The sequence below is a fragment of the Ailuropoda melanoleuca genome, unplaced genomic scaffold, assembly GCF_002007445.2.
Source record: "Ailuropoda melanoleuca isolate Jingjing unplaced genomic scaffold, ASM200744v2 unplaced-scaffold74563, whole genome shotgun sequence".
NCBI lineage: Eukaryota > Metazoa > Chordata > Mammalia > Carnivora > Ursidae > Ailuropoda > Ailuropoda melanoleuca.
In genome coordinates this window covers 1-8,487 of record NW_023250018.1, presented here as the reverse complement: position 1 = coordinate 8,487, position 8,487 = coordinate 1, and the positions used below count along the sequence as shown (strand labels likewise).

Sequence of the window (8,487 nt, the reverse complement as noted above, 5' to 3'; positions counted from 1 at the left end):
ACTTTACATCGGAATCCGGGGATGTACTGTATGGTGATTAACATAATATAATAAAAAAATCATAAAAAAAATAAAGTGGCACTCAAACATGTAAAGAATAAGTGAAAATAAATATAAGACCAATAGGAAACACAAGGTAAAGGAAAAAGTAAAAGATAGGAAAGTAAATGGGGATTAGGAGTAAGGTCAAGTGTCCCAATTCTAGGGGAACCTGGGAGGCTGGGTTGGTTACCCATCTGTCTTCAGCTCAGGTCCTGATACCAGGGTCCTGGGATCGAGCCCCAGGTCGTGTGGGGGGGGCGGTCCCTGCTCAGCAGGGAGTCTGCTTCCCTCCTCCTCCCTGCTAGTGCTGTCTCTCGCTATCTCTGGTCTCTCTCTCTCTCTCTCAAACAAATAAATACAATCTTAAAAAAAATGTGTCCAAATTATAGCCACGAATTTCCATGTATTTGTTAGAAATGGGCTGTGGAAGTGAAACTAAACCTTCTACTTGGCAATATGAGGAAGGGAATGCAACACATTTTTCCAAAAGGAGAAATACATCAGTCAGTTAGGATAATCATCATTTTTCCTGACAGTGAGACCAGAAAGACTTTCTTCTACTGCTGGCCCTCATAGAGGGAACACTATGTGTAATAAACAGTCTTTGACAACATTCTAAACAGTTAACACGGGGATCATTCCCATATGGGCTTAGGGTATTAAACCAAAGTACAACTCAGTGAAAGAAATTCAGGTCCATGGGGGTGGGGGAGTGAAAGGGGTGCTTATCCCATAATGTGGTCAAGGTGAAATACACTCTAATGATCTATTGTCACTGCATTAGATAATATTTAGACAAAGGGCAAGTTTCATATCTTGTAGGTCACTGATTTTCAAAGAACAGATTGCATCTCTCACTGGGTAGAGAAATAATTCAGTGGGTGGCAACCAACTTTTAAAAAGGACAAAAAAAGATAGAATGGAGGGGTGAAAAAGAAAATTCGGAGTGTCTTAAGAACCTTCGTGATTTCGTTCAAATGTGTGTACCGTGTCGTGATGCAAAACGTATTTCTTACTGTAAGCTCGTTACAAGGTTTGGAAAACCATGCGTTGAGGCAATTCTCAAAGACTATCTTTAACACCTAAGTTTGTGGAGTATAGCTTGGCAGTAACTCTAACATATTCCTTGACAAGGACTTTGAGAGCTGCAGTTCTGAGTTCAGTTATCAGCTGGGGGCTGTGAGTGGGGGGCACAGAGGAAAGGGGTGAAGAGAGAACCATTGAAATACACTTGGAAAAATGGAGGTCCCTGAGAAGTCCTCCACACTGCTGCATGATGGTGAACCAAGACAGTGCACACCAGGGAGGCCAAGAAGCTTTCTGGAAGCAAAAGGAAAGCCTGCATGACTAAATGTATAGCTTAGCATGGAGTCTCAGCTAAAACCCAGTTAAAAGCTGGGAGTCAGCCACTCTGGAAAACAGTGTGGAGGTCCCTTAAAAAGTTAAAAATTCAGCTACCCTATGATCCAGCCTTTGCACTACTGGGTATTTACCCCAAAGACACAGACGTAGTGAAGAGAAGGGCCATATGCACCCCAATGTTCATAGCAGCATTGTCCACAATAGCTAAATCGTGGAAGGAGCCGAGATGCCCTTCAACAGATGACTGGATTAAGAAGCTGTGGTCCATATATACAATGGAATATTACTCAGCTATCAAAAAGAGCGATTTCTCAACATTTGCTGCAACATGGACGGCACTGGAGGAGATAATGCTAAGTGAAATAAGTCAAGCAGAGAAAGACAATTATAATATGGTTTCTCTCATCTATGGAACATAGAATTAGGAAGATCAGTAGGAGAAGAAAGGGATAAGGAAAGGGGGGGTAATCTGAAGGGGGAATGAAGCATGAGAGACTATGGACTATGAGAAAAAAACTGAGGGCTTCAGAGGGGAGGGGGGTGGGGGAATGGGATAGGCTGGTGATGGGTAGTAAGGAGGGCACGTATTGCATGGTGCACTGAGTGTTATACGCAACTAATGAATCATGGAACTTTACATCAAAAACCAGGCAATGTACTGTATGGTGACTAACATAATATAATAAAAAATATTATTAGAAAAGCAAAAAAATAAAATAAAATACATTTCTAGGGGGAAAAAAAGAGTCTCTTATGTTTTGTCTCCCTCTCTGGTTTCGTCTTGTTTTATTTTTTCCTCTCTTCCCCTGTGATCCTCTGTTTCATTACTCGAATTCCACATATCAGTGTGATCATATGATAATTGTCTTTCTCTAGTTGACTTATTTTGCTTAGCATAATACCTTCTAGTTTCATGCATGTCATTTCAAATGGCAAAATTTCATTTTTTTTGATCTCTGAATAATATTCCTTGTATATATACACCACATCTTCTTTATGCATTCATCTGTCAATGGACACCTGGGCTCTTTCCATCGTTTGGCTATTGTGGACAGTACTGCTATAAACATTGGGGTGCAGGTGCCCCTTTGGATCACTACATTTGTATCTTTGGGGTGAATACCCAGTGGTGCAATAGCTGGGTGGTAAGGTAGCTCTATTTTCAGTCCTTTGAGGAACCTCCATACTGTTTTTCAGAGTGGCTGCACCAGCATGCATTCCCACCAACAGTGTAGGAGGGTTCCCCTTTCTCTGCATCCTCGCCAACATCTGTCGTTTCCTGATTTATTAATTTTAGTCATTCCGACTGGTGTGAGGTGGTATCTGTGGTTTTGATTTGTGTTTCCCTGATGCTGAGTGATGTTGAGCATTTTTTCATGTGTCCGTTGGTCATTTGGATGCCTTCTTTGGAGAAATGTCTATTCATGTCTTCTGCCTATTTCTTGATTGTATTATTTGTTCTTTGGGTCTTGAGTTTGATAAGTTCTTTATAGGTTTTGGATACTAGCCTTTTATCTGACATATCATTTGCAAATATTTTCTCCCACTTTGTCCGTTGTCTTTTGGTTTTGTCGACTGTTTCCTTTGCTGCGCAAAAGGTTTTTATCTAGATGAAGTCCCAGTAGTTCATTATTGCCTTTGGTTCCCTTGCCTTTAGAGATGTGTCTAGCAAGAAGTTGCTGTGGCCGAGGTTGGAGAGGTGGCTGCCTGTGTTATCCTTGAGGATTTTGATGGATTCTTCTCTCATATTTAGGTCTTTCCTTCATTTTGAGTCTATTTTTGTGTATGGTGTGAGAGAGTGGTCAAGTTTCATTTTTCTGCATATGGCTGTCCAATTTTCCCAATACCGTTTGTTGAAGAGACAGTCTTTTTACCACTGGATATTCTTTCCTGCTTTGTCGGAGATTAGTTGGCCACAGAGTTGAGGGTCCATTTCTTGGTTCTCTATTCTGTTCCATTGATCTATGTGTCTGTTTTTGTGCCAGTACCATACTGTCTTGAAGATTACAGCTTTGTCATAGATCTTCAAGTCTGGATTTGTGGTGCCACCAGCTTTGGTATTCTTTTTCAGCATTCCTGTGTCTGGGGTCTTCTCTGCTTCCATACAAATTTTAGGATTATTTGTTCCATTTCTGTGAAAAAGGTTGACTGTATTTTGATAGGGGTTACACTGAATGTGTAGATTGTTCTAGGTATCATAGACATTTTAACAGTATTTGTTCTTCCAATCCATGAGCATGGAATGTTTTTCAATTTCTTTGTGTCTTCCTCAATTTCTTTCATGAGCTTTCTATAGTTTTTAGAGTACAGACCTTCTACCTCTTTGGTTAGGTTTATTCCTAGGTATCTTATTGCTTTGGGTGCAATTGTAAATGGGATGCACTCCTTAATTTTTCTTTCTTCTGACCCTTTTTTAGTGTATAGAAATGCAACTGATTTCTATGCATTGATTTTATATCCTGCCACTTTGCTGAATTCCTGTACTAGTTCTAGCAATTTTGGGGTGGAGTCTTTTGGGTTTTCCATAAGGAGTGTGAGTTTGACTTCTTTGCTGATTTGGATGCCTTTTATAGCTTGTTGTTTTCTGATAGCTGAGGCTAGTACATACAGTACTATGTTGAACAACAGTGGTGAGAGTGGGCATAACTTTTGTGTTCCTGACCTTAGGGAAACACTCTCAGCTTTTCCCCATTGAGGTTGATATTCACTGTGGGTCTTTCATATATGGCTTTTATGATATTGAGGTATGTTCCCTCAATCCCTACATATCAGAGAGTTTTAATCAAGAAAGGACACTGTTTTGTCAAATGCCTTTTCTGCATCTATTGAGAGCACCCTATGGTTTTTGCCCTTTCTTTTATTCATGTAGTGTATCAGGCTGATTGATTTGTGGATGTCAAACCACTCTTGCATTCCAGGAATAAATCCCACTTGGTCCGTAGTGGTGAATAATCCTTTTAATGTACTGTGTGATCCTGTTAGCTAGTATATATATTTGGTGATAATTTTTGCATCTGTTCCTCAGGGATATTGGTCTGTAATTCTCCTTTATAGTGGGGTCTTTGTCTGCTTATATAGATGTATAAACACAGAATATATCTGTGAAGTGCATCTGGTATGGCGTGTCATTCAAAGCCCTTGTTTCCTTGTTGATTTTCTGCCTTGATGATCTGTCCGTTGCTGTGAGTGGGGTGTTAAAGTCCTTTAGTATCATTGCAGTATTATTATCAATGAGTTTCTTTAATTTTGTTATTAATTGGTTTATACATTTGGCTGTTTCCAAGTTAGGGGCATAAATATTTACAATTATTAGATCTTCTTGTTGGATAGACACTTTTATTATGATATAGTGTCCTGCATCTCTCATTAGTTTGTGGTTTAAAACCTGGTTTGTTTGATATAAGGATGGCTACTCCAGCTTTCTTTGGATGTCCGTTGGCATGATAAATGGTTCTCTACCCCCTCACTTTCAATCCGGAGGTGTCTTTGGGTCTAAAATGAGTCTCTTGTAAACAGCGTATCAATGGGTGTTGTTATTTTATCCACTCGGATACCCTGTGTCTTTTGATTGGAGCATTTAGTCCATTTACATTCAGAGTAATTAGTAAAAAATATGAATTTAGTACCATTGTATTACCTGTAAAGTCATTGTTCCTGTAGATTGTCTCTGTTCCTTTCTGGTCTTTGTTACTTTTGGGGTCTCTCTTCACTGAAAGGATGCCTTTTAATATCTCTTGTAAGGGCTGATTTAGTGTTCACAAATTCTCTAGTTTTTGTTTTTCCTGGAAACTCTTTATCTTTCCTTCTATTCTGCTTGACAGCCTTGCTGGATAAAATATCCTTGGCTGCATATTTTTCCCATTTAGCCCCTTGAATATATCACGCAGTCCTTTCTGGCCTGCCAGGTCTCTGTGGACAGGTCTGCTGCCAGCCTTATGTGTCTATCCTTGTAGATTAAGGACCTCTAGTCCTGAGGTGATTTCAGGTTTTTTCTTTATCTTTGAAATTTGCAAGCTTCACTATTATATGTCAAGGCGTTGACCTATTTTTATTGATATTGAGGGGGTTTCTCTGTGCCTCCTGAACTTGAATGCCTCTTTCTTTCTCCAGATTAGGGAAGTTCTCAGGTATAATTTGTTCAAATAAATCTTCTCCCCCTTTCTTCTGCTCTTCATCTTCTGGGACTCTTATAATTTGGATATTATTTCACTTTATGGAATTGCTGTGTTCTCGAAGTCTCCCTTCATGATCTAATTGTTTCTTTTCTCTCTCCTTTTTAGCCTCCTGCCTTTCCATCATTTTATCTTCTGTATCACTGACTCGTTCTTCTGTTTTGTTTATCCTCGTATTTATTGCTTGCATTTGGGACCGCATCTCAGTAATAGCATTTTTAGTGCCTGACTAGATTTTAGTTCTTTTATTTCTACAATAAGGGATTCTCTAGTGTCCGCTATGCTTTTTTGAAGCCCAGCTAGTATCTTTATAATCGTTTTAAATTCTAGTTCAAATATCTTACTTATATCCATATTGATTAAATACCTGCTAGTTAGTACTGCCTCCTGTTCCTTCTTTTGGGGTGAATTTCTCCATCTCATCAGTTTGTGCAGAAAAGAACAGAAGAATGAAAGAAAAATCAATAACAATGACAACAGAAAAAAACACAAAACAAACCAGAAACAAAACAAAACAGGAAATAAACAAAAAACAAAATAAAACAAAAACTAGATCCTGGGTATGTTTTGGCCTGCTTAATAAAAGAAAGTAGATCCCAAAATGAGAAACAATGAAGAACTTATATATGTATATAAAAATGAAATAAAATTTAATGAAAGGAAACAACAAAATAAAAAATATAAAATGTATATATAAAATTAAAAATTAAAAAAGAATTTTAAAAAATAATCGAAAAAAGAAAATAAGTAGGAAATAATACTGAAAGACTAGAGAATAAAAAAACCCACAAACGCTATATACTGTTTTCCCCAGGAGGCGAAGATTTGAAGTCCCCACGATCAGGAAACTTGGTGCCCGCCTGTTGTCCCTGCTGGTCTTCTAGGTGAGGGGCCTGTTGCTCTGATTCTCAGGTGGACTTTGCCCTGGTGGAACCGGGCCTCCCTTTTACAGAGGCCGGGCTCAGGGTAAGCAGCTCTGGGCCCACTAGGTGGTGCTGTTTTGCCCCCCTTAAGGCATTGAGCTCTGGTGAGAGGGATGAGTATGGCTGCACCCAGCCCTGTGGCCTGGAGCTGGAAATTCACAGCCCCCACTCCTCAGTGAGCCCGCACAGAAAAGCAATCAATCACTCTGGTCTCCCCTGTTTCCCTGGGAACTCTGTGTTCACCCAGCCTGTGACTAAGGGATTTTATGTCAGGCACGAGACTGAGTTTCAAAACTCCGAACTTGATGGACCCCTGCGGTATGGACCCATGCAGATCCTCCTTGGGGGCGGGGAGGGTTGTCTTCCTTTGCTTCTGCCCCTTGCTGGGCCGCTGCTCAGAGAGCGGTTCACCCAACTGTGCAGCGGTTCCCAGTTAACGGCAACACCCAGCAGAAAGCTGGCGCCTGGACTCGCTGATTGCAGCGGCTTCCCCGCTCTGATGCCTGGGAGCTCTGCTGCACTCAGGCACCCCCAGTCCTTCTGTGACCACGGGGCTCCTGAGACCACGCTGTCCCACCTGGGATTGCACCCCATTCCGCCCCCTGAGCACCTTTAAGCCAGGGACACCCCTCACTGGAGCGGACTTCTAAAAGTTCCGATTTTACGCTCATTGCTTGTAATACTTTGCAGCGGCCTCCGTAAGCAAGCGCTCTCTGCTCTGTGGGATCCTCCAATATGTCGCCCTGGATTCATGTCTCCGCAACTCGTACCTCCCAAACAGAGGTCGCTTTTCTACTTGCAGACTTGCAGCATTTCTTTTTTCAGATCTCCCACTGATTTCTCAGGTGTTCAGAATGATTTGGTAACTAGCTGATTCTAGGGACCAGATGAACTTAGAGTCTCCTACTCCTCCACCATCTTAACTCCTCCCCGAGTTCCTGAATATTCTGACCCTTCTCTTTAGATCCCCCGAAGACATATGTCACCTACCATCCCCTCACTGACCATGAGGTCACCCTGAGGTGCTGGGCCATGGGCTTCCACCCTGTGGAGATCACCCTGACCTGGTACCACGATGGGGAGGACCTGACCCAGGACACGGAGCTTGTGGAAACCAGGCCTGCAGGGGATGGGACCTTCCAGAAGAGGGCGGCTGTGGTGGTGCCTTCGGGAGAGGAGCAGAGATAGACATGCCACGTGTATCTCATTTGTATCTCATGCAGCATGGGGGGCTGCCCGAGCCCCTCACACTGAGATGGGGTAAGGAGGGAAACCTGGGCACAGGGCCTCCTCTCAGGGACATGAGGAGCTGCTGGGGAGAACTTCAGGAGGGTCGGGACTGAGACCTGGGGGTCAAGGCCCTCACCTTATCCTCTCTTCCCAGAGTCCCCTCCTCGGCCCCCCATTCCCGTCGTGGGCGTTGTGGCTGGGCTGGTTGTGGTCACTGGCGCTGTGCTGGTTGGAGCTGTCATGTGGAGGAAGTAGAGCTCAGGTAGGGAAGGGGGGGTGCTCTGAGTTTCCTTATCCTTCTGCAGTGTTTCAAGCCCAGGTGGAAGTCTGTTCTGCCTTGTTGATGGGCAGTGCCGTCTGCACACGTGTGCTCGTCCACCGTGCGGCTCGTTGCTACAGTCACTGTAGTCAAGCACAGGTGAGAGTGAAGGACAGATTAATCACCCCAGTGAATGTGGTGACAGCCCCGATTCCCAGCAGTCACAGGTCAGAGAGCAAGGTCCTTGCTGAGGACAGACTCCAGGAGGACGTTTGGTCTTGCCTTGCCATCTCTTCTCTTCCTGTCCCCAGCCCTGCCCTAGGTCTGTAGTGACAGTCCTGGAAACTTCCCTGTGGTCCAGGCTATCCGTCTCATCTAGGATCTCAGGCCGTGTCTCCTCCATGGCATCTCATGGGGTGTTTTCTTGTCCCAGGTGGAAGAGGAAGGAGTTATGCTCAGGCTGCAAGTAAGTATGGAGGGGGTGATCCCTGAGACCCTG

At 43.0% G+C, this 8,487-nt stretch overlaps 1 long non-coding RNA gene across 1 annotated transcript; it reads left to right on the top strand.

Moving 5' to 3' along the window:
* Positions 1-7,717: 7,717 nt before the first annotated feature.
* Positions 7,718-8,459, top strand: LOC117800686. Its single transcript, XR_004623145.1, has 3 exons — positions 7,718-7,759; positions 7,884-7,991; positions 8,422-8,459. It is a non-coding gene; the product is annotated as an uncharacterized LOC117800686 (long non-coding RNA).
* The last annotated feature ends 28 nt before the right edge of the window (positions 8,460-8,487 follow it).